The 26,682-nt window shown below is 44.6% G+C and overlaps 1 protein-coding gene across 2 annotated transcripts in view; it reads left to right on the top strand.

The window, feature by feature from the left end:
• Nucleotides 1-2,405: 2,405 nt before the first annotated feature.
• The window catches only part of PAK3 (p21 (RAC1) activated kinase 3), a 117,315-nt gene continuing 93,038 nt past the window's right edge, over nt 2,406-26,682 (top strand). Inside the window, exons 1-2 of one of the 2 annotated variants that reach the window (XM_054289394.1) lie at nt 2,447-2,491; nt 3,555-3,687. The gene's annotated coding sequence lies outside the window, so the exon portion shown is untranslated. Of the gene's footprint in view, nt 2,492-3,554; nt 3,688-26,682 lie in introns of both variants that reach the window. The other variant, XM_054289393.1, reaches the window with a different exon arrangement.

The following is a 26,682-nucleotide window of genomic DNA, read 5'->3' as shown; positions in this document are numbered from 1 at the left end:
CACATTTCTATCTAGCCACTAATAGGAATAGCTTGATTAGACTATAGGGATAGGATTTGTTGGGCTGGCTACCAGCCTCCTTTGCATGATTGTGTGTGAAGAAATGAAGCTCAGGAGAGAAATTTTGCACTTGCCTCTGACTGCATTCAGATCTGGGTTATTTCTATCTCTGTGAGGCAAACTAAGTCCCACAGTGCATAAATACTGCCTGGGAAATGTGGAACTCCCACAGTCTTTTCTCACCCCTTGGTCAATGGTGGCAGTGCTCCAGCAGGAGCTGGCTATAGAAGATTATGAAAGGCTTTGAATATCAGGAAAGAAGACCAAAGTCTGCTCTTGGTAAGAATCTAGGGTGAGCAAAGCACCACACTGCTCTTCTTTGCTATGCAGACATCTGCTGTATTTTACACCTGCTGTGGTTTATTTCAAAGCACAGGGAATTGCAGTAATTAAGCTGCAAGACACAATTTATGCAGCAGTGTGTCCAGGCATGCGCTCCTTAGGATGAGGTGCAATTTTCTGACCAGTCCCAGCTGGAGGAGGGCATTTCTGCTGACATGGCTGTTCAGCCATCCACTGGCAATGTAGAGGACACAGACACCCCAAGGCTGTGAGACAAATGCAGCAGCTGACCAAGAAAATACCACTATTGGGATGTGAAGGAAATGTTTAACACAAAACTGAGCACAGAGGTGAGTCTGCACAGAATGGCAGGTCCTGAACAAGACAAGACAACAAGACAAAGAGATATCAGCTTCATTGACCATTTCACTGTTCCCACAAGACAAAATTTCATAGAGTTTCAGTTCCACCCTGGTGTTTAGACCAGTTGACTTCTGGGGACAACAGAGATCTGAGTAAAGTGTCACAGTCATTTCTTGTGAGCATGTGCGTCATCTGATGTGAGTTACTCCTGTAGCAGAGTTCAGAAGAGCCTTTTACAACCCATCTACACCCACACAACCCTGCACCCATATGCCACAGAACAATTATCAGGAGTTTCACTTGCTATGTGTTCAGGCCTGCCTAGGCTAGCCTTAATCTTTCTGGTCTGGGCAATCTGAGCTTTGTACACATGGTGGCGTGGATCTTACCAAGCTTGCCAATGCTTTTGTAGGTTGATGCCACCATGTCCTCATTACAAGTAGCATCCTGTAAGCTGGAATCCATTCAGTTCAGCTGTGCCTAAGTGTGGACTTCACACTTTCCTCCTGATTGTGGACAGGTTTGGTCCCTGAGTTCAGGTCTTTGTCACTGTCTTTTCTCTTCCTGCCTTTTCTGCCACAGGCCATCAGAGCATCCCATTGTGCTGTGTGACCAGAGAGTTCTCTAGAGTAGCTAAGGCTTAGGGAGCGACAGTTTCACCACCTCATCTGTATTGTGCCTCTTGGCTGGGGGAGATGTTCTGCAAGTCTGATTCAACATGATGGCACATGCTGAAATAAGAAATTACCATTTGCCTTCATTAGATGGATGTTCATTTGGTGTCTCTCAGTCTGCCCCTCAGCCTAGGTGCGAGGCCGGCGGCACAGTGCAGCTCGGAACCCTTGCTGTTCTCCGGAGTTCTGTGAAGATGTGACACGTTTGTAAGGCACAAAAAGCCTCACAGTGCCCGAGAGCAGCGCAGCCCTGCAGCAGCAGCACAAGGCTGGTATAACAGCATGCCGGTTTAAAGGCCGGTTTCACAGCAAGCCAAGGATGGTGACTGGGGCTGCTGCGGGAACCCCCCGGCGCCGCTTCGGGCGGGGTGCGCGGCTGCTCCGGACAGGGCCGGCGGGCAGCGCCGAACCCCGCAAAGCTCCGGGGGCCTGGGTGAGCCCCGGGCTCAGCCGGCCACCGGCAGTAGTGTCCCCGCACCACGGGATGTCACTACGGAGCCAGCGGACACCTTTATATTTCGGTGCTTTTTGTAGCCTTCCCTCTGGTGCTGTGACCGCGCGTCACTGAGGGCACCGCTGCCCTCAGCGGGCTCCGGGGCCGCCGAGCGCGCCCCGGCGGGCACCGGGCAGCCCGCCCATCACTGGGATGGAGAAAATTATTCGCTCCTTTTTGCCTCCCAAGTAACCTCTGCCTCTCGGGCACGGCACCGCCTCCCCACCCCGCCCGGGGAGCAAGGGACCGGGACGCCGCTGCCGCCCGGGGGCTGCGGGCAGCCGGGCCCCGGGACCGGACTCCGAGCTGTTGGGGCCGCCCGCATCCAGCCCCGGAGCATCGCGGAAGGAGGAGGGGGGCGAAAGCGGGTTCACTTCCGCCCGGCTGCAGGAACCACAAGCCCCCAGAATATATTAGAATAATAATAATAGAAAGGTCCCCCCCAGCCCCGTTTTTGTCCCCCTGGAAGGAGGGGGTGGAGAGCAGAGCAGCGAGGCTGGCGGCGGGCGGATCGATGTGGAGCCGGTGAGGCACCGCGGCCGGCCCCAGCTCCCCGCCGGCACCGCGGCCGCGGCCGGCAGGACAAGCGCAGCCTCCCCGCGGAGAGGCCCGGGAGAAGGTCTGTGCTTTGCCTTTGTACCTAGCGTGCCCGGCAACAGGCTGTGCCCTGGGCGGGCTGCTGGCAGCCCGCGGCCCCCTGCAGCCAGCCGGGCATCAAAGCCCAGCCGGGGATCCGTGCGGGGCTGCAGCTTGCGGGGGGCTGGGGAGAGCCCCGAGCTCTTTGTCAGCACCCGGCTGTCTCCGGTAATTCCCAAATCTATGCCTTCTAACCGCCCCGACCCCTGTCCTCGGGCTGGGGGTCTGGTTATTTGAGGTTTCAGGGAGAACTGGCTCCATGGAAAAGGCTCTGGCGTGTGCCTGGCGGTGCCGGTTGGGCCTGGATGCTGCGGGACCGGGATGCGGCGGGACCGGGATGCCGCGGGACAGGGATGCTTTGGGACCAGGATGCTGCGGGACCGGGATGCTGTGGGACAGGGATGCCGTGGGACAGAGATGCGGCGGGACCGGGATGCCGTGGGTCAGGGATGCCGTGGGACCGGGATGCCGCGGGACCGGGATGCCGCGGGACCGGGATGCCGTGGGACCGGGATGCCGCGGGACAGGGATGCCGTGGGACAGGGATGCCGCGCTGCCGGCTGGCGCTGCAGGCGGGCGCAGGAAGCCTGGCGGGGGCAGGAGGCAAGGAGAGGCCGAGGGCTCTGCAGGCTCCTCGTGTGAGCCACCGGCGAGCTGGGCTGCTTGCCCGCTGGGCCGAGTTGAGCGCCATAGATTGCACCTTCCCATGCCAGATGCACCTTCAGTGACTTGCCATTCAAATATCTTGAGATCATTGCTTTTCACATATTAAACATTTCCCAACTTTTAGCTTGTTATTTTTAATCTTAACACCTTGAATTCCAGAGTGCTTTGATGCCTCAAACCTGTACACTGGTAGCTGAGCATTGTACTTTGGAAACCCTAGAAGTCTGCACAATTTAATATTACTTTAATGTATAGCAATGTATAAGGGAAGTGATTTGCTTAAGACTAGTGAAAGCCTGGGGAAGAAAAACCCTGCCCTCTCATTGCCCTGTGCCTGCACTTCCCCTTCCAATTCCATTCCTCTTGCCTTTTTTTTCCAGCCAGAAGTGTGACACCTAGAGCTGTTTAGGAGCTACTTGCCCTCTTTTCTGAACCTTTTACAGAACTATGGTCACAAGAGGGAAGAGAAAGTGTGAGTGTTCACTCTAAAGAGGCTCTAATCCAGAAATTAAGGTATGGCACAGAAGGAATAAGATGCAGTAAGCTAAAGCAGTCTGAGAGCTGAAAAAAGTAAACAACTGGTCCATCTGTCATCTTGCTCATTTCCTTTCATGAAGTCTGAAAGTGTGTTGAAAACAGTTTAAAGATCAGGTTCTGAATTAAGCTCCTAACTTATGTGTGAGAAAGTGGAGTGACTTCTCAGTGGTTCTGCAGTCATAACCCCATGTAGCATCCAGCTGGGGTGCAAGTGTCATGTGGTGTGGTTACTTGTGAAGAGTTTTAATAATGGGCTGTAGAACAAAGTTATTCTTCTTGTGAATCTACAGAGGAAGGGAAATAATCTTCTTTGATTCTGCTTCCCTTTGAATAATTTATTCTAAGTTCTTTTCTGCATGTGATGTAACTTTGTGGTGGGGACAGGATGCAAGTCTGACTTCTTGGTCAGCTGGAGAGGAAAGCGTTACCTGGTTGGGAGGTTCTGCAGATCTGCTGCTGTAACATGATTGATAGCTGCAACAGCATGGTTAACTCTAATTCAGCTGTGTATTTTCCCTGTAAACTGAGTCTTGTGAAAGTAGTCATCACTTCAGAGTCAGTTACACTTAACTGTGAGCTTGGGATTTATACCACAGAAACGTTTGCCTTAGCACAGAGACACGTGGGTAGGAGTAAAAGTAGTAAAATCGTAACTTTGGATGACACTATGATACAGGTAGAGCCATCCCTCTGCCATAGGCAGCAGTGATACAGAGCATGAATGCTTCTGCATCTGTTGTCTGATGTAGATGTTTACATTGCTGAGATTTCATTTGGTCTGTGAAATCTAGGGTACCACGTCACCCAAAGCCCTCTCCAGCAGTTATAATGGTATTTGAATGCTGTTGTGTGGATTTCTCTTTAAAACCGGGTTTACTCTCCAGAAGCCAGGGAAATCTGAATATTTATCTGCATTAGCAGAATGGTATTAAATGCAAAATCCTTAGCTGCCATGAATATTTATTCTTATCTTAGCTGGCTTCAAACTGCTTCTCTGGCCGATTGCCATCCCTGAAGGTTATTTTCCCAGAGGTTTTGGAGTGGACGCTCACACACTGATACACCTCCAGATTTCATGTTCCTTGATATTTCTAAACAGATTGTCAGTAGTTGGCAAGCAACTACATAAAAACAGTCAGTGAAGAAAGTATGGGCCCAAAAATACCTTTGGGCATCGATAGATATCACTTGAAAGCATCAGATCATAACTAATACAGTATATGTAAATTCTCTCAGTCTCTCACAGTGCTCTCTTAAGATTGAGTGCCTTGAAATTATCCTCATAGTTGAACCCTTCAGATAGAATAAGATACATATTGAGATCCTGTAAGATTTCTTTTTTTTTTTTTAACTCCTCAGTAATCTTTCTTTCAGTGCATCATATTCTAGAAGGTTTCACTATGGAACCAGGGTCTGTAGTCACAGGTCTGTTGAGCACAGCAGGGTATATGTAGAATCTCCCTGAGCAGGGTATATGTAGAATCTCCCTGGACACATTGAGTCCATGGTGGATGAAGTGTTCATTGAGTGCACTGGAGGAGGTTTCTGAGTGTAGAGCTCTCCAGTGTGGGTGCTGGCCCTTGTGGGTATTTTGTGGGTAGTGCCATTATTTCTTTTAGCTGAGTACTGGCAGCCTGTCTCCATTCTTGATCAGTGCAGAGGGTCAGTTTAAGTATTATAGAAATACATTAATATTTACTAAGGACCTATGGTCTGGTTCCAAATTTACCCAGGAAAAATCACACAATAATTTAGGATGAATGTGACTCATGGGGTTGATATAGTCCAACCTGCTGCTGAAAGCAGGACCAATTTTTAGCAGGTTGCTCAGGGCTTGGTTCAGTTAAATTAGCAGTAGCTCCAAAAACAAATATCCTACAAGCTCTCTGACGCAATTTCAGTGTTTGACCATCATAATGAAAAAAAGATTTATAATCAGAATTCCCCATGTTTCAGTTTGTGTCTGTTACCTTTCACTGTACACCTCCTGGAAAAGTCTGGTTCCATCTTCTCTACCTTCATGGTAGGTAGAAGTATATACATAAATAGGTTGATATATAGAGAGAGTGAGGATAGAAGAGATGTAAAAGGGCCTTTTCATAGCTGCTTTGCATTACAGGCAGCTTTCCTAAGGCTAAGATCTTCCATGTGGTTTACTCTGATGTGAAGTTAAGATGGTCACAGCTGCAGCCTTGCAATGAACCTGTCTCCTAAATCCTGCCTTTGAATGCAGCAGTAATATGACAGAGTGGGGACTGTGTCCCTGGACTGGATGAGTGCTGAATTCATGTGGCCCCTTTTCTACCTGTGGGGTTTTCCAGGAGCTTCTTGCAGTTTCAGTAATGAAACCCATTTGTTGGCATGTTTTTTCCCCTAAGGGATTAATTTGATTTTGGGATGGATCCATCCTGTCATATTTGTATGGTGTAAGACATTTCCTTCCCTGACACCAAGTGTGCCCCAAGCAAAGTCACTGACCAGTGTCAGCAGTTTCCCAAATTTTAAACCTTGGATACCATCAAGTGGCAGCATTATCTGCAAGGCAGTTTGTGCCCATGAGCATCACACACTGTGCAGTTATAAATTTCTGTGGGAAAGGGAAAGGGAAGGTATGGATCATCTGTGCTGGCCTCACATGTCACTAGGTCTCATAGACAAGGGCTTTGAAACAGCATGAGGCTGTGTGAGGAGAGGTTTAGGCTGGATATTAGGAAGAAGTTCTTCACCAGGGAGTTGGGCAGTGGAACAGGTTCCTCAGGGAAGTGGTCACAGCACCAGCCTGACAGAGCCCAAGAAGCCAATGCTCAGTTTGGACAATGTTCTCACACACATGGTGGGGTTACTGGGGTTGTTCTGGACAGGGCCAGTTGGACTTGATGATCCTTGTTCCTTTCAACTCAGGAAGTTCTGTGGTTCTGTGATTCTATGAACATGTGTCAGCCAAAGCAAACCAGAAATTAAATTGTGTAGGAGATAAAAACACCTTTGTAGGTGAAATAAAGGATAGTGCCCTCTCCTAAATAAACCATTTATGAGTTCTGAAGTTGAGAAATTTGTATTTAATTTTTGCCATCCCTCCCAAGTCCTGGACCACTGCTCCTTTCTCTTATGTTGTTGTTAGCTAGTATGGAGTTCATTAATCAAACCTTTTCCAATAGGCTCAAGCAGGTTAATGCACTTTGATGTACACAATGGTGGTGTATTAAAAAGTCAGTGAAACACTGATTGAATTTTCAGTAACAATTTCTGTTCTAGTCAGTAATGGCTGATTTATGCAGAGGTTAGCAGAGAGCAATAATCAAACAATGTCTCTTACATAATAAGACAGAGGATCAGCTGGAAAAACTGACCTGCTGTCTGGCAGTTGGTGTGAATGTTTTATTTTCGTGGTGGCATAAGGACTTCAATATTAGAGTAGGTCTGAAGGTCACCTGCTCTGCTGTTCTAGCCTGATATGACTTGTCCTCTGTGGCTCAGGTGACAGTATAAAGACCATACAACAGGAACTTGCTGGTCAGTTCATTTCCCCACATTGTACCACCTTATCAATTATCAATTATCCCTATCAATTTAAGGATGCTTTCCAGCAGCAGTTATAGTAAATTCCACAACAGGCTATCTAGGGGGATGCAGCATCTTCACTGCTGAAGATTTTGGGGAGTTAGAAAGCAAACATTGCTAAGGACATAAGTGTTCAAGTGGGGGATTCAGGTCTGCACCATCAGTTAAACATTGCTGAGAGCTTCTCTTTCACACACAGGTGGTCACTCCTGAATGTCTGCAGGACAAGCTCTCTTCCTTGCCCACCTCCCCGCCCTTGCCATCAGAAACATCCCTTTCATCCCTCCCATGGGTGAATGTACAGCACAGGGCAGAGTCTGTGACACTGCAGATTTTCTGCCATGTTAACTAGTTTACAATGTGTAGGGTGTGGAGCTATCAAAGCATGGGAGAGGTTACCAGTTCCCTATTTCAGGATGCTGGAGTAGTTACACAAATACATAAAAATATGGGATAGAGCAGGGGGAAAAGATATGTGTGGAAATACCAGTTTGTAATTCTATGGAACTCAATAGGAGTTTATGCCCTGGTCTACAGTTTTGCTCTACATCTAACCTTTAATATATCTAATCAATCTTCCCATTGCTCAAGGGCCTCATCTAAGTTTGATTAGCCATTTTAAGGAAAGCAGTTTATTGCTGAGTAACAATGAATCACAGCCTTCAGATTAAATTAAAAGTCAGGAAGAGCCCAAAACCAAAGAAGGCAGTAAGATCTCTGAGCTCTGGGAGGAGCCCTGGAAAGGCTGTTACTGAAGGAGCCTTCTCTGCTCATCCTCCTGCAGCAGGACTCCCAGACCAGTGGTACTCTTTGGAGAACACCTTGGCAGGACAAACTTTTCTGAGAAAGAGGCTGTAAGTACAGGAAGATCCCCATTTAGTGCTGAGGTCACAGGACTGTTATCAGCTGATTTGGATTCTGTCCCCAGTTCTCCTCTTGCCCTGCTGTGAGAGACTGATTTTTCACTTAACCTACCTGCACTTTGCATCTTCTAGATAGAAAACTATTTTTATTTATCTCTTTGAGATCTCTATAAAAAGGATGCTATGTATCATCCTCACTCTTTACAGTCAGCTAGAGGCAAATCATACAAAAGCTCTGTAAGTGCAGCACATTTTGGCCTGACAGGTCTGTAATGACCATTTCACTGGGACTCCTTAATAGCTTCAAGAACTGAAATGGAATATCCTCCTCTTGCATATTCACAAAGGCACTTCAGACAGGTGTCTGCCCAGGCCATTGTCCAGCACAGAGTGCACTGGGGGAGCACATACCCACATGAGGTTTCATCAGTGTGGGATTTCATTTCTGCCACACCACCTGCGAATCGTGGCAGCCATGTGACAAATGGGGCAGGAGCCTTTTGGTTATTTTGTGGGGCTTTCCCATAGGATCAAAGAAACTGTCCTTTTTGTTTTCAGATTAGTGCTTATATTATTAATTAATGAAGAGGAGAGATAAAGAGGTCTGTTGGCTTTGCCCCTCTTTAATGTTTATCAGGGGGAAAATTATACCTTGAAGATCTGTTTATTTTAAGATTTTTCCTCTGCTAATGATGTTTACCACTGATCTCCCCAGTGATGGCTGGAGTGTCTTTGGCTCTGAGCCTGCACAGGAAGAATAAGGGGATAATAAGCTAAAGGGTTGTTTTTGGGGGGTTTTTGATAGTTGTTTGTTTTCTTCATTATGTGTTCGAGGCTTGTTTCCATGAGAAAACTCTAGGTAACCACAGAACTGAGGAAATTCTATTATCTTGGGAACTGAGGAGTGGAAGATGAGAAATATGATGGAGAGCAGATTTGCAGGCAAAAAACTGTTAATGTTTTTACAGAACATCCAGTACTTGCCTGCAGTGCTTTGGCTACAGTGTGGATTTTTTCTGTAGACCACCCCAATGGAATTTGAGAAGAATAAATTAGATACTAGAGAACGTTTTAAAATAATACTTTTACAGTCACATCCCTACTCTGGCTATAAATATACATCATGAAAGCAGTGTAAAATATTTCTGTAGTGTTTTACTGTAATGTTTATGTTTGTCTTCCTTCTTTCACTCATTCTCACTCTGTGATGAGTGTCAGAAGTCTTAGCACTGGCAGGACAAGATGACAACTTCCTCTCCAGCACAAGTTACTATAATTCCTCTTCTACCTCTCTCCTTCTAGAGCCACCAAGGAGATACCTGCAGCAGTGGAAAGTTCTTCCCCCAAAGGTAGAGTCAGGAAATGCTATTAGATTTACATTTTCTCTCTGTTAAACAACACTGAGTGTTAAGCAGAGGGTCTTTTCAGGGGGCCAAGTTCCAGTGGCAAGATTGTAAATTCTCATTTGGTCTAGTTTTTAGAAATTCCATCCCCAGAAATTGAAATCCTTGAAGCCAAACAGTTCAGAAAATAAGCCCTAAGCAGCTCTGCTCAAGATTACATAAGGAACCAGCTTTTAGTCCCTCCCCTTGGTGTTTTTTCATAGTTCATCTATCAACTGCAAAATCCTCAGGCATCTTCTGAACACCTCATCCAGGAAGGGACCCTCATAAAGAAAATTCAGTGGAGTCCAGTGATCATGTGACCCAAAATATCATCCAGTTTATTCAAAAGTTTTCCTTAATTCCAGGAAGTTTCTAGAGAATTCATCATTTTCAAGTAGTTCATAGAGAAGGAAATGTGCTGATCAAGATACAGGAATAATTATTTGCTTTAACTGTTCAGATATGGCTTCTTGAATTTTCCAGTCAAGCTCCAGAATTACTGGTATTTATTCAAGTAAGATGATGAGATGACTTATTTTCAGTTGGCAATTAATGCATTGGCTTTAGGGAATGAAAACTGTGTTACATGAGAAACAAGAACAGCAACATCAACAAAAGATTTTCGTCTGTTCCTTGTGCCAGTCTGTGTTGTGTGTAAATCTGTAATTCTCAGCTGCCTTACCATCAACCATGTGTGGAATCTGGGGTGTGCCTGTGGTGTGCAGTGCCTTGCCCTTGCTGGCTCCTCGTTGGGGAGAGCAGCTTGGGAAGCTGGAGTCTGGCTGAGCCTGCCAAGATCCATTCTAGGGAATCCATGGCACTGTCACCACTGGAGCTTTGCACTTTTGTCTTGGAATGAGGTTGACCATCTATTGGGCACCCTGCAGATTTTTAGTACCAGTCTTTGCTTCAAAAGTTCCCATCATGGGGATTTCAAAGGGGATCCAGGCAGGTGAAGCCAAGATTGCAATTTTCTAGAGTAAGTGCAGTGCTAAGGAGGAGGTATGTGGGCACACAATATGTGTGTGGATTGTTTTAACTCATGTTTAATCCTTTAAGTTTGGGAGTGGAAGTAACATCCCCTTTTTTTCCTTCCTGTTTCTTGGATGGAGGGAAAAAAAAAAAAGAAATTATCTCTGCCATTCTGTATCTTTCTTGCAGAGAGCTTGTGAGGTAGTAGGGAATCTCTCAATTAATGTGCTTTCTGTTTTTTCAAAAATGGAGTTGTTCCTCAAGGTTTTCCAGATCTGATTTGACTGATGATATGATGAGTAGACTTGAAGCATTGGCTTGATGGTCAATAAACAGGAAACAAATTCAGCTGAGGATCCCTGTCCAAGGAGCACAAAATAGGAGGAATGCAGAGTCACATTTTCAGAAATATGAAGTAATTATTAATTTATTATTTCAGAAATCTGAGTTAACACAGCCAAGAAGACAGACATGTAAACACAAAAGGCTTTGTTCATTATTGGTGTTAAGGTATCAAACACACATTCTGTGAGACTTTATTTAAAGTGGAGCTTACCTGTGTTTAGAAAGGACAAAATATCTTATAAAAGTTTGCATATGATATCCTGAGTCTCACTCTGACCTTCTCTCTGGAGAGTCCAGTCCTCAGCTGCATTTTACTTAACTCTGAGGCTTAAATTAGGAATGGGGTGAAGTTTTGCCTCTTTTGAAATCAGGAGAGTCTTAATTTTGAATCCAGGTAAGCATATGGGTTTCATACTCTGCAAAGAATTTGAGGCAGAGTTTCCAATTTTCTATTTGTGATTTGCTCTGATTCTCAATGAGAGCATCAGTTTGGAAATCAATGTATATGCCATTTGTGCTTACAAGAAATTACAGTTGTAATTGCTCACAAAATTAGAAGGAATTTTAGGAAAAAAAGGTCTAATTTTAGGAGCTCTTAAGTAATTTGATCAAAGTGTTTTAGCACACATGAACCAGGACTGTTAATTTCCTTTTGTTGCATGTGCAAAGCTTAAATAAGGTGGTTATGGAGTGCAAGTAGTTACAAAGGAGATAGATTTCCTTATTGCTTGCCTTGTTTGTGAAACACATTTTATGTCACGAGGCACTGATTACCTAAATTAGAAATCCCAAACAATGGTGTTGTCTCATTTGGTAGGAAGCAGAGACTGTGTGGACAACTGAAAGCTTGCTTAAAGGCAATCTGTGACCCACTCCATCCTGTTCTTATGCTAATGTGAGAATGGCTGTCCTGGTCACCATCTGCTGTCCCTGAGGTTCCGGCCTTGGGCACTCAGAATTGGTTTGCTTTATTAATGCTAGGCCATTCAGAACTGCAGCAGTGCATTTGTTATAGTCTGTGAAATCAGAAGTTCCAATTGTAAGCATACAGAGATAACTGTCACTTTTAATAATTCACTCAAACATGATAGCCACCACTTTTTCCAACCTCTCAGGCAGAGATGCCATCTTTCAAGCTGGAGTTACCTTCAGCAAATTCAACAAAGGCCTCTCTGGCTTTTCAGGGTGATGTGGTTTTACTTCCTTGGAAGGTCATTTCATTAGGTACTGGATGGATTTATTAGGTACTGATGGATTTATTTTCTGGCTCTACATTTTAACTTTTGCAAATGCCCCCTAGAGAAACAGAATAGTATCTTGATATAAATAAAAATTAATAAATAAGACATACAATGTGATTATTTTTAGAGGGGCTAAAGGGCTGGGTTATCAAATATCCTCAACTAGTCTAATTAAACCAGTTGAGATTTAAAGGACACCATGCTTCAGTTTTGCCTAAGCTTGTTGTCAGGACAAATGGCTACAATCTCAGTTGTAAGTACCTAATAAAGTCTCATGGAATGGTAATTCTGTTTGTGCTTATTAGCTACATGGTTCTTCCTTTGGTGTGCATGGCTAATTAGAAAACAATTCTTTACGTTGCTCGTTGTGGAGCTCCCAGGTACAAGTCAGGACAGTTGAACGGGTAGGCAGCAAGCCAAGCTCCTGCCTTGCTGGGCCTGCAGTCTGGAAAGGGGCACACAAAGCTCAGAACCTGCACATCTCCTGCTTTATCCCTGCCAGGGGTGCAGGGCAGTTCCTGAGGTGACACCAGTCCACAGCCTTCCCTAGGAAAAAGAATCATGGCTTCCTTCCATTTTCCAGGGGAGGGAAGTGGGACATGGCTAATGCTGTGCCCTGTGTCCCCCAGCCTGCAGCAGCCCTGGGAGCACTGGGGCTGTGCCAGGTTCAGCTCCAAACTGCCCACACTGGGGTGCAGGGAGAACTGGAGGTGTTCAGGGTGTGGGGAGGCAGTGAGGCTGTGTGAACAATGGGACAGGGTGTGGTCTCAGCTGATGTCAGACTTTTTGTGGTATCCCAGTAAAAGAGCATTTTATGTCAGAATGGGCATGGAACAGGTCCCCCAAGGCTGTTGGGTCATCCAGAGAGAGTGTAATTTTGGGGGCTGACTCTCCTGACTCCTAATTGCTCTGTTTCAACTTGATCTGTATGCACAATTTATTTATGATGACCTCTGTGATGAAAAAAATTTAGCCAGTTGCCTAACAAGCAATACAGCCAACAGGGAGAACAACTTTCAGCAGCTACTTTTGTCCCCTCCCTTGCCTGCAGAGCTTTCTGTTGTTTCTTTCAGTTATGGCTGAAGGAGACAAGCACTCCAGGGCCAGGGAAAATGAGAGTTAATTACACTGTGGAATGGGATTGTTGCACAGTGCTGGTTCTTTCCCATCCTTGTCTCAGGTGCTTTGGAGTAGAGCAGAGCCAGCAGAGTTCTTCAGTACTATCCTTTGCTTATTTTGGAAGCACTGGAGATACAAAGCTAAACCTCTTTCCCTTAAATGAATGCAATGAGGAGCAGGCTTCTTTTTGGTGTCAGCATTTGTGTAAGTCATGCCAAGATCAAGTGAAATTCACCTCAGCAGAGGTGGATGTCATATTATGTGTATAGTTTAGAAAGGAGAGTAACAGTGTTTGCACTCCATGAAGTTTCTGGGTGAATCTGTATTTCAATAGTTTTTGCTGTAAAATCTAGAAGGAAGTCCTTGAGACATGCATAGAGGAAAAAATATTTGTATCTCAAGGATGAAGTAGAACATTAGGATATGGAAGGTTGTCCTAGAAATCACTCTGGGTAATAGAATCACAGAATCCATCTTCCTTGCTTTCTGAGTTCTTGTTTAGGACACTGTCTTAGTGGAATGCTGGTGTAAAACAGAAGTGAAGAAAGGGGAGATGTGGCATTCTACAGAATAATGGGGGGAAAGCTGACAGCAATGTCCCCTTTGGCTCTTCTCATTTGAAGTGCTGAACTTGGGCAGAGATCTGAGTACATAAGATGTGCTTACAGATATCTGACTACTCTTCAGTTTCTCGGTGACTGAGGATAATCAAATCCTTGTGAAGTAGAGCCCCTCCTGGCCAGAGGAGTGTTGCCAGGCTCTTACAGGGGCTGCTGCTCTGCCAGCTGCACACATGGAATTGTTCAGCACAAAGGTGCATCTGCTCATGAATGTGGTCCTATGGAGTCATGCAGAGCTAGTGCAAGCATTGAACCAGGTATGACAGGTTCAGAGTCCCTCATCTGTCAGGACAATTTCGTCTCACATCAGGGACAAGTGTTAGAATCTGTCACATTCCAGCAATAATCTCTGGGTTTACCTGTCTTCATTGGAAAGATTCCCATTTAAATGTGGATGATGCTTCAGAATGATTTTGCTGCATTAAAATACCAGAATAGGTTTGTTTTCACTATAAAAGACACTGAATTACTGAAGTTTCATAAATTACCATGGAGCAAAATAGTTGTCTTCTTATCAAGTCTTGTATGTAATACCTTCAAGTCACACAAGCTGGGACTGAACAGTATCTGCAGGGCATGTGGAAATGCAGAGGAGAGAGGACCTAAAGAAATGCTCAAATGCTCATCATCTGGGATGCCAGTTTCTTTCAGTGGTTGGCAGAAAAATTCTGCTCTGCTTGTACCTTGCCTGTACACTCTGATAATTACAGCAGTACATGGTGTAACAGTAAACCTTTCAAGTTCTAGTGTTCTTACTTGGTTCTTCTCTTGACAGAAATGATCCTGACAGGGTTGATTGAACACTTTTGAAATATGTTTTTAGTTTCTTCCCTAGAAATAAAATGTGCCACTCCATTGGAAGATAAGTGACAGCAACAACTCAGTTCTGATGAGTGAGAGAAATCAGAAATGACCAGAAGCAACCATTGTTAGAAATGAAGAGCTGGTGTCTGCACATGTCAGTGCAGTGTTCCTTATGTTTTCATTGTTGACTGGATAGGAAAAACAGTCCTGCTAGCATGCTGGTGCTTACATGAGGTGTAGGAATATCTGTCAAAATCTATTGAGGTGCTTTGAGAAGTTGTGGAATAACATCTCTGCAAAGGACTCTGCATAAGCTCTTGGAGAGACTGCAGCAGTGCTAGACAACCTTCCAAGCCTTTATCACAGCCTGGAAGTCTCCATCTTCAAAAAGGCCCTGTTTATACTTGGACACAAACAACAGCAAATGAAAGTTTGTGTCTAAAGAACTTAAAAATAAATTGTGAAGAGAGATACATTCAGAGATGACAGGACTACAATGAGCAAGTCTTCATTCTTCTATGCAAGACTCTAGAGTGACAACTTTAGTTAGAGAGTGTGATTATTTGCTTTTGGAATGCTTAATATTGGTTCCTTCAAGCTGAGTTAACTTATTGCCAAGTATATTCCATTTGTTCCCTGGTCAGCAGATACAGGTTGTCTTCTGTTCCCCTTGTTATAGGAAGGACAGCTGGGGAGGCCAGAGGACAGGGGTGGCTCTCAGACACTGAATGCTGACAGTGGCTCGGTTTTGCTTACAGTTGTTTTTGTATCTCTGACTTGATCTTAGCTGAACAAGATACTTGGTTCCTACATAGGTATTTTGATATGTTGAGATATCAATGAGATATCACAAATATTTTGAAAAATGGTCCTTCTCTCTCCTATCACAGTGACATTTGCTGCTGCTTGGTGGAGTGTCCTAGCTGGGACTCAAAGCCTCATGGTTAACCAGGAACTGGCACTAGGAAGTTGGATCTTGTTCTTGCACCCCTTTTCAGACATCACATAGAGCGAGATGCAGTGAGTAGACTTTGGCAGCTACTAATTGTAACAGCAATGGCAGTGCCTTCCTCCTACCTTGCAAAACCAGTGCTTCCAATAGAGCACCTGAGCTGAGTGTGCCTGGCCATGTTGGGATGAGTTGGCTGGAAAATGAGAGAATACTCTCAAATAAATCACCAGCTTCTCTTTTCCCAGAATTCTTGTGAGGACTCACCCTATACCTGCAGATTAAAACGTATTTAAACCTTAAGAAACATCTTGTAACACAATTTATATTCTTGCACTTATGCCGAGTCATGGTTCCTTTCTAAGCAGAAAAGATCATAGCAGAATACAGGCAAGGAGGAGAGCTGAATGAAACAGAAACAGCAGAGGAGCTGGTTAGAGCAGGACTGCAGTTCCCCTCCTTCCTGCTGGTTTGTTCATCTCCCGGTGCTGCTGGGACACCTTCTGCTGGCAGCTCCTTTCTGCAGGAGCTCAGCAAGAGCTCTTCCTCCTCTGGGTGTGTGTGAGGCTCTTGATTTGCAAGGCCTCATTTAAACTGGTAGATCAAAACACTTGCTTCCCCAGGAGAAAGGAATGTTTTCTCATTCCTGTCCTACTTCATATTTCACAGCTGCAGTTTGTCTTGTTTTCTCCCTGCCTAAGGCCCAGCAAGTGCTGCAATGCACAAGGGTTTAAAGGATTATTTATTTTAGGGCATCGATGCCTTCTTTGAAAAGCTGTGAGTGCTTAGTTTGTTAGGGGACTCTTCTTAGAGCAGCATGGGGATTTTGCAGGGAGGAAAGGGAGGCAGTAAGTGTGCATGTCTCTTCCCAAACCAGGTTACATAAAGATAGGCCTCTCAAATTATCCTAAGCAGGATGGATTGGGATGATCTTTGCTCCTGAATTTTTCTTTCAGGATGGCTGTGTGTCCCATTTTCTCCACCTTTGTATGACTCCATCGCTGATTGCACTGATAGAGGAATGTCCTTAAGTTATTCAACACAGGTGAAAATGATGGGGAAATTAACTTCCATTAACTTCAGTAGGAACATGATTAGTCCTTAGCTATATCACCTCCAGCCAAAACCTCATTGCCCTCCAGCCAAAACTGACTCTGGTTATAGTTTTGGAAGTGAAGCATCAAAAAAGAGCTGCCAAGTCCTCATGCCTGGCCTGTGGGCCTCTGCATCATCATGGTAATGGTATGTTGGCTGTTCTTCTTCTTGGAAAGCTTCTTGGAAGAGGAAGTGGATTTGGAAGAATGGCTTGGAAGCAGCCATGGTGGCTCTTGGAAGCTTTCAGGTTAGTTACCAGCTGACTGCTCATTCCAGGGTGATGTGGCAGCACCAAATATTGCCATTTGGCCAGGCTGCTGCTAAGCAGGGCAGAGGTGTAACTTCTGAAGGATGAGGGAGGAGCTGGAAGTGTGACCTTCCTTCCCGTTTGAGATCCTGAGAGTGGGGATGGAGTCTTGCCTCATGCCAAGCCTACATTTGATTATTTACACCAATAGGTCGCCTTGCCATCCCCCCTCTCCCAGAAAAGAATTCAACAACAGAACTCAAAGAATGTGGCAAGTCTGAAATACATTAATGTATGTTAAAATCTTCCCCTCTTTCTAGAATCATTTGCATTTTTTAATTCCAGAGGGAGCTTGCAAGTCCATCCATAGTGTGCCACTCATCAGCCTCTCTGATGTCTGGTAGGTTTTTATCAGCTTAGGGCTGGTTTGTTCTGCTTTCTAGGGAAGGATGAAGATGGTTTAGACTTGCTGATGGGTTGGGATATGTACAGGTAATGTTCTACTCCCTCTTCTCCCACCCTCAAAATGTGTAAGACACAAAGCCAAATCTTGCCTTAGACTTTCCCCAGAGCTTTGGAAATTTTTGGATCAAGGTCTCATGAACCGAGCCAGGCTTCAGAATCCTTGATGATCATTGCATCCAGAACTGGGCAATGTGCATTTAGGAGAGCCTTGATGTCTCTCACATAGCCAAAGGGCACAGATACCCTCTAATATCTCAGGCTGCATGAAGTGAGTGTGACAATTCTGATGATATAAGAGGTTTCCTCTGAAATAGATTTTGTATAGGTTTGTAAGTCCAAATGCAAATGGGCCTGTTTATTGAATGTAGGTGTCCCCTTTGTGATAACTCTGAGAGACTGGGTAACAGTATCCACAAGGGGAGAAGACAATTCTGATACCTTTTTTACCTGAAGGAACCTGTACAAAGAAAATGTGCTTCTAATGAGGATATGCACTGCTAATCACTTCTGTGAGCCATCAATCTGATGAGGTTGAATATTTTTCCTGAGATCCTAGCTCCAGAAGTCAGGTGATTTATGGGAAGAATCTCTGTTTTCATTTAAAAGACAATTTCTAATTCTCCTTGCTGAAAACAAACAAACAAAAAAAGGCTAGAAGAAGCAAAAGGCAGAAACACCATAAGGCAAATAAAACCTTTAATATCTAAACCCATCTTTATTGCTAAGCCAATCTCATTATTTTTTAGGATCTGAGTAATGATTTTTGAATGCCCAGGTTGGCTTTGGAGCCAAGAGACCTGCTTTTCTCAAGTGCTAAGTACTTTACTCCAGCTGTCACACCTATAAAAATCACCCATTAAAATCATGCCTGGGATCCAGCAGTCAGACATCCACAGCTGGGGGTGGAGAGCAGAAATGCAGATATGGGGCACAGGCAGAGCTGGGCCATACCTGCCCCATAGTGTGGTAAATGTGCACTGTGCTAAGCAACGTTGTTGTCTCTTAGGCAGAAACAAGAAATAACAGTAGAGGCTTCTTCACAGTCTTTTATAATGTAAAACATTAATGTAAAAATATTATGAACTGCTTATGAAATCAGCAGAGCTGAGCTTTACATCTAAGGAACAAATTAGGTGAAAGGGAGGGGGAAGCAGAGGAAAACAACATTGATAGCAAAGGGAAGTCAGAAAGGATCTTTCTCTGGGGAATATTCTGAAGTAAAGCTGAGGAAATTGGGAATTTTGTCTTTGTTTGGAAAAGGGGGTGTATGGATACTTGTGCAAAGTCTTAATTTTGCATCTTGAAGTGTTATTTTATTACAATTGTTGCTGGTTTGGGTTTTTCCTTAAGGTCTCAACTCTCAGATTCAGGAGTATCTCTCAGCATCCATGAGGAAGTAATTTCCCGTGCTCCCCATCCATGGAAGAGTAAGTGGAAATTTGAACCAAAGAGGAGACACCTTTCTCTCTCCCCAGCCCCAAGACTGCTGTTTGTGTGTATTTATTTTTAATCCTGACTCTTGATGTTCAAGTGGCTGTGGTTAGTGGTATTCCAGTTTTTATCCCAAGGTCACTGATTGAACCTTGTACTCTTCCCAGTGGAGTTTGCCTCATTGAGCACACTCAGGGCTGGGATGGCAGTGCTGCATCTCTGCTGCACTTTAATCTAAGGATAACACTTCCCTCTAATTACACTTCTTGGTCTTTTTACAGTGAAGGCAGGATTTTTTGAAAGTTCAGGTTCAAGGCCAGCAAATAACTGGAGATAAAGAAGTACTCAAGGCTTTGAATGTTCTGTAATTTTAAAATAACCTAAAATCATAAAACAGAAGTAAAAGGGGAGAAATTTCCCAACATAATTTTTTGGGAATCTGTGTCTTTTGTTTCTTTTATTGCAGGTAAGCCTGTTGTGAAATGTGGCTCTATGTTTGAGTTTTTTGCAACAAATTAGTAAGTCACTAATTTGCTCACTCTTTGCTTTGAGTTACTTTTTATGTTTAAAAGATTCTGTAATAGAAACATTTTTTCCAGTATGATCACTGGGCTTTTCAGGTCTTTTGATGGGTAAAAAAGATGACTTGTTTTTTGAGTGAAGACAATAGAAATGTGTGTATGTAAATAACAGTGAAGAGAGTCCTTACTGTGGGTACATGCTCTGTGTTCTACCTGCTCATTTTTCTAATAAATATATATACACCAAACCCAAAAGGCCCTCTGTGAACAGTGCCAAGCCAAAACCTTACTATCAGAGTACTCTGAATAAGTGCCTTCCCTTCCACAATTGTACTCATGCTTTCCAGTGAAATAAGCTGATAATTCCACCCATGTGTTCTCTTGTTTGCTGGGGACCTTCCTGAGTGTGGAGGGGACACAAACCCCCTCTCCCTGCAAGTGAAAGCAGAGAGCTGTTCTGTACAAGGTAGCTGGCAGATGAAACTGTGTCCACAGAAAGTGAAAAGTGTTCTTTTTTCTGCATAAAGGGCCTTAAAGTGGGTTAATTAACACTGACCCCATTTAAAGGGGTGGCTTATGTGCCTGCTTGAGGGAGAAGTTCACATCTTGCATGTGTTGGTGGGTGGAAGTCTCTTTCAGTGTGCTGGGCTGGACAGGCAATGAAGCCTGAAAAATCCAGCAGCTGTTTGCCCCACAAGGAGCCAGCTGGTTGGAAATGGAGGCTGTGTCCCTGAGCTGCCTGCACGTTCAAAACCAGGGCATATTTGCTCCTTTAATTAGTGCTCCCCCTGGTCCTTGGAATATGGGTTTGTGACAGAGAGCTTGTTGAAAGAAGAGCAAGGAAGATTTCCTGCTTTCCCAGCCCCTCCAAGGAGTGGGGAGGACAGCTGGGACTGCTCCCTGCACGAGAGGGTTTCCATGGGGCTCAGGTGAGGTTTGGCCATGGCACAGGGGTGGTGGGAAGCTGCTCCTCCTCACTGCAGACAGGGTTGGTGTCCAATCAGTGCTGAATGTTTTGCTGAACTACAGCATTGTTTAAACTCAAGGGAGGATTCTGGGAGAGGTGGAACCTTAAGGACTTTAGCTTTTCTTTGGATTCATCTCATCAGGTGTGTGGAGGTGACTACTAAATACATCTGCCTTGCTGGTTGTGTGTAGTGTGGGGGTCCAGCTGTGTGATCCAGCAGAGATCCTCCACAGCTGTGCTCTCCACCAGCTCCAGGAGTGAGAAGAAAACCTCCTGTGTGACTATTGCAGTGCAACTAACTGGGCTTCTGTTAAATTACTTACTCAGCTCAGTTCTGATGATTCACTTGTCTTTTGCCCTAGCTGCTCCAGATTCTCTCCTGACAAGGTAGCACAGTCCTCACAGCCTTGCTGATAAGCCCATGAGCAGAAGGAGGAAGGAATTTACCTGATGCTCCCAATCTCCACAGGGGATATTGCCTCTTGGTGTTCTTTATCAGTGACTTCTTCTGGTGATACAATCAGGGAGCTGCTTGTATTGAAGTATTATCAGTAACACTGAGAGCTGTCAGATCACTTTGGGTGGATTTGCTCTCCTCTCACTCTGTGTAGGAGAGGAAAGGCAAACCCTGCATTTCCAGGGAAACAAAAGGTATTGCACTTCCAATAAAGCTTCTTTTTAAATGAATGATGATAAATTAGCCAACTGCTGAGTGGAGTTGTTTGTGGTGTGGAAGCAAAGCATTGATCCCCCCAAGACTGGCCTTTTTTTTTTTTTTTCCTCATTTAAGCAATATAGTTGGGAATGGATTTAACCTTTGTTTTTAGTAATGATATGAGAAATCCAAATGAAGATAAAATGGAATTTGGTATTTAGAGTCTCAGAAAATTGTAGCAAATTCACTACAGTTTGCTATTTTTTCATATTTTCATATTGCCTACATTCAAAGCTTGCAGAGAAATAGAGGAGGTCTGAAGAATCTCATTAGAAAACGTGATCAGTTCTTTCCTTCTCTATTTTATCTTGAGAAAGAAAGGGGGAATTTAAACTGAAAAGTGTGCCATGAGTAACAATGGGAAGACCTTATTGCATACAAGGGGCTGGACTACAAGAATTGTCTGCCAAGAGGCATTTTCAAGGAAAACCACATAATGAGATTTGAGGACACAGTAAAATTTTACCAGTGCTAACAGCTTTGGCAGCTCTAAGGCAAAGACAATGTGGAGGGCAGTAAGTTGTGAGGCTTGTTGGCTCCAGAATCTGCTATTTGAGAGGATCTCCTTTTGCACAGAATTGTTCTGCATGGTGATAAGAGATGTAGTAGGGGGGCAGGACAGGGCTGATTCTCTGCCCAGGGACTTCAGAGCTTCTTGGAAGCGGCACTGAAGTAACCAAGAGCATGGCAGATCTCTTCCTCTGTGCTGCATTAGCTGTTGAAAGAAATTATACATGTTGTTTAATTAATTAAGTTTCCAAGCTGTATAATAGCATGTTTGCTGGAGAGAAACTCTAATGGCACCATGAAGTGTCCTTGAGCAAATTAAAAAGATAGCACTTTGAAAGGTAACTGCTCTGAGCCACACAGGGACTTCAGGGAAATGCCTAGGATGTCTGAAGGAGAAAGAGATGGCTTTGTTATCAAGAGGATGCTCCATGCTCCTGGGCATCCACAGGCAAAGATCTGCCATTGCCAGGAGAGCCTTCTAATGAGGCTTCTGGTAGGAGTGCTGCCCCCAGCCCTCCAGCAGGGAAAGGGGTGAAGTTCTGAGATCTGGCAGCAATCCTGCCCACACCCTCAGGGAAACCCATCTGTGAGCTGCCTTGTGAACCTGAGCCCTGCCAACCCAGTGAGAGAACTCCCTCTGCTCTTGGTCCCTTTGGAGTGGGCCATAAATGCTTTGTTGCCACATTGAAGGGTTTTGGGGACAGCAAACTGAGGTAGAGACAATAAAATGTTAGTCATGCATCCCACGTCTCCTTTCTTCCCATCTTCCTATGATTCATTGTCATTTGATTTTCATTTTCCTTTGTCCAGGTCCTTGTTTTAACCTCCTGCAAACCCCCTCTGGTCAGTGGGTGAAGGGAAGTTCTCAGACCAACTCCTCAGGCTATGGACTCTTCACTCATGGCATCAGAAGAGCTGCCAAGGCAGCCTGGGCCCAAACAGCTCCTGTCACACCAGCCCAGGGTGTGGGATTGACTTTGGGTGCTCATTTGGGTCTGAATTTGCCTGTGTAGAAGGCACTTGGATCAGACCTTCAGTTCACAGCTCCCTGAGGATGGAGCTGCAGGTTCCTCCCAGGGCCAGGGGGTTTGGCTGAGGCAGTTGGGTACTTGGGATCAGCCCAGGGTGGAGTGGGAAGCTGCAGGAGAAGCTGGCAGTGACTACTGGGCAAACTAAAGGTCATTTCTTTCTGCTTGGTCCTCTGCTGCCTCTCTGGTTGTTGTGCTGTAGCAGAGGCAGGAAAAGCAGGGGTGTCTTCACTCTTCAATCCATCCTCTTCCAGGAAAGAGGCACCTGCTGAGAGGTGAGGGATGTGACAGGGGGAGCAGTGAGGGGGTGAGGGTTGCCTTGCTCTTGCCACACTGCAAACAAATGCTCATTGGAAACCTGGCTTTGGGTTTCCATTTCCAGCTCTCCCGTTGGACACTTCACTTGGCAAGGCTTTGGATTTTGTACCTTGCTCTCTGTGAGTGCTGGAGGGTGGTTTCCTGTACCAGATTGTTTTGTTTGGAAGGTCTGGGATGTGACCCAAGTGTGGGGCCAGCCCTGCCCTGCCCCTCACTGCTGGGGGCTGAGTGTGTGCCCAGGTTATGACATGAATCCCAGGATGTCTCCATACTGAGTTTTGTTCAGCTGCTGTGTTTTGTGCACTCTGCCAGGTGAATTCCCATCCCTGGTTGTCCTTCAGCAGGCCTGGTTTTGCCTCCTTGCTGATGTAGAGGCCGTGACAGGACCTCCACCTCCTGGGGAATACACATTCATTGATGAAGTGTTGAGGGGTTTAGAAATTATTCTCTGATTCTGCAGCTGACAGACTCCCCTACCACTGATACCTTTCCCCCTCCTTTCCTGGCTACTGAATTTGCTTTTGATGAAAGCAACAGCATGTGTGCTCAGAGTGCTGGTGAAAGGGAATTTCCTAACTCAGGGTGAACTGTTAGGGCATGTGTGGGCTCCTTTAGGAAGGTGAGTATGTTTGTAATAAAATTTTTCCTGTGTAGAACAGGACTTTTTGATCTAAAAGTTCAATCTGCTTTTTGGCTTCAATAATGGCTCCCTGGATTGTTTGAAAATCTTGACTTGGTTGCAAAGTCTGATAGAACTTGTGTGCACAGCAGTACAGTGCAGAACTTACTGGTTATTTAGGTGGAAATCAGGGACTCAGGGGAAGGCTGCTAATGCACTTGCAGTATTTTTACTGTGTGTGGTGATTTCACTGATCATTCTGTATGCCTGAGAAGCACAGGGATGTTTGCAGTTTGTTAGTCCCATGATTTTCACAAGATACAGGAAAACTGGAGGTACCTTCTAGCCAGGAGTGCACTGGACAGACATTCACCATGTGACACAGTAGGCAGCCTTGGCAATGGCACACCAGGCACCTTTCATGAGGCATGTCAAGCAGCTGTGCTTTGAAAAAGCAGAATGAAAATTACTTTTTATTACCCCCCAAAAGGCTTTGGCAGAAAATTATGCATAATTGAAATAAAATACTTGCCTATTCTTTGATAGACAAGTGGAAAGCAATCAAAACTCCAGTTTTATTTATAAAGAAAGCATTTCTTTTGTGTTTGACTTTTTTTTTTCTCCTTACTTAGGGTTTTCTTGAATGCTCCTTTCCCCTACCCTCAGGATTTTTGAACTCCTAGTACAATTGCATAAAGCTTAAATAATAAAGCTTAGAATAATTTCAGGCATATTTTTTTTAGCATTTTGCTGTCCCCACTCTTTGGGGAAAAAAAATTCCAAAACCAAAGAAACCCATTCTGTGTAAAATTTCCTAAGTGAAACTGAGAAGAAGGAGGCAGCTGTGTAATTTTGTTACTCTGTAACTTTGCCAAAATTGGAGAGGCTTGGAAAGGTAGAAAATAAAAAGGGGAGGACAATAAAAACCCAGAAAATCAATCTCCTTACTCCTATTTTCTGCATCTAGGAACAGAAAAGAGAAGGAGCTTTGAGACATTTTCATTATAGCAGTGTTAACTTCCACTCCCCTCCCTCCTCCTGTCTCCCCATGTGCTTTTCATATGTTTTGTATTCTGGGTGCTGTCAGGGAGGAAGGCTGCAAGACGAGAAGGGTGTGAGTTTCAGAAAGCTCTAATGAGAAGCACCTTGGGTGTTTTTGTCTCCTGGGAGAGAAGTTTGCTGTGTGCTCCTGCCTTGGCTCCTGCAGCAGCACCGAGGGGAAGCAGAGATCCAGGCTGGAGATGCTGCTGGGGTTTCATCTGTGCTGGGCCTGGCTGACAAGCAGTGGTTAACTGGAGCTGGAGAGAGCATTGCAGGCGTAGTTGAGCTGAAGGAGAAACAATGTGAATCTAATTTGACTGGGTTGCTAATTACAAGGCTTATTTTTCAGACTCTCTGTATGGTTACAGGGTGGAGGGGTGAAGAGTTTCTCTAGGAACAAAAGTCCCTGCTGCTTAGGGCTGTTTGTTCACTGTTGCAAGATGTGGGAAGGGTTCAAGATGCAACTGGATCGCTTGGTGCAAAAGAGATACTCATCTAAGTGTTCGAACTTTGCAAGAGATCAGTGCAAATGAATTTCAGTTTCTTAATGCTGGGCTGAGGCAACCACCATGGGGAGTCACAGAACTCCTCTTGCAAGCTCTTGCTGTATTTTGTGATATGATCTACAGCACATACACCCCAGACTGGTAAGCATTTCCTTATAATGCATAGGTTAGTGAGAAGAGATTTGTCATCCCTTTTGGGACTCTCCTAGGCCTTTACAAATTGTAGCAGGAAAAGCACTATCAGGAATGGGGGCTCCCTGCTGAGCATCCTAGCCAGTGTTTTTAAATTTAGCATACTTATGATGTAGGAAGTAAATTTACTTAAATTGGGGGAACAAGAATGGTTGATCTAGGTTTTGTCCATTGCTTATCAACAAGCCACATACTGTCACATACTAAGCTGTTACTAGAGCAAGTGAATAAGCTAAACATGTCTTGGGGAACTCTTATTATTTAAGAAATGAGTTCTCCATTCTCTTTTTTGTTTGTTTTTCCTGTTTCAGTTTTTTTTTAAAGTGTGATGGAGCTAAACCTTGTGACAAATTCTTAAGGATTTGTAATCTGAACAGGATTGCATCCAACAAAAGCCATTTTTTAAAAGCAGGTTTAGTTTCATAATCTACTTGACTGTATTTGTCCAGTTCTCTGTTATTTGGATAGTTGCCATCATGTGTGGTTATGTTCTACGAGAGGCTATTTCTTGTTTGATCCTACTGATTTCAGGAAAAAGAACCCATGTTGCCAGCTTCTTACACTGAAAGCTGTGGAAACAAGGTCCAAATAGATTGGCTAGCCAGATTCCCTTGGCCTAGCAGCAGTTTGTTTCACCCTGTTAATTGGATGAAAATGGCTTCTGGAATTAGTTCTGCAGGGAAATGCTCATATTTGCAGATGCAACACTTACTCTCTGATTGTCTTACAATCTGGTTTCAGCAAACATTCCAGTTTTCTGGTTTCAGCAGGCTGGGTTTTTTGGTGGGGAATATAATTTGCCAGGAAACAAGAGCAAGGGGAAGGTGAAAGGGACATGAGCATAGCCCAAGCAAGGTACTGGTGTGGACATATCTGAGCAGTGTTTGTTCTGGTGTGGGTGCTGAAACCAGGCTCTGCATTCAGCATTGCTCTTATGATACCAGTTCTGTGTCTGTTTGGTTGGGGTGATATACTGTGTGGTGCATTTGTAAGCAGGATATGCCAAAATTAGAACCATTTATCTGCCTGTCTTTTCCTTCCCTCAAATGTACTACTTTCAGCCACAGGGCCTTGATCAAAACCAGTTCTGATTTTTGTCCTTTTCTGGTAAGAAGGATGGAAGAACAGGGTGAATATCTGTTGTTTTCAGTCCTTTATCTCACTTCTGGTTTTGTTTTGTTTTTGTTCTGGGATGGCTTTGTTTTGCAGATCGGAATTTTAAAGACAGGGTTGACTTTTCTGTCCCAGGAATTGGCAGAAGAATCCGAGGGCAAGCTGACATTGTACTGGCCATGGCTGCAGAAAGCTGCTCTGTTGTGACAGAGCTGAGCTGTGTGCATGGCCAGCCCATGCAGGCACAGGGGGTGTGGGTGATGAAGAAAAGAGGTGGACTTACTTTGTCCTATTGAACAGAACCCCAAAAGCAGGATGAGACAAAGCAGGGGCACTTTTGCCAC

Source organism: Melozone crissalis, unplaced genomic scaffold (assembly GCF_028551555.1).
Source record: "Melozone crissalis strain CALT ecotype California unplaced genomic scaffold, PUWL_Pcris_2 ptg000068l_1, whole genome shotgun sequence".
In the NCBI taxonomy this organism is placed as follows: Eukaryota; Metazoa; Chordata; class Aves; order Passeriformes; family Passerellidae; genus Melozone; species Melozone crissalis.
This window is presented reverse-complemented; position numbering and strand designations above follow the sequence as displayed.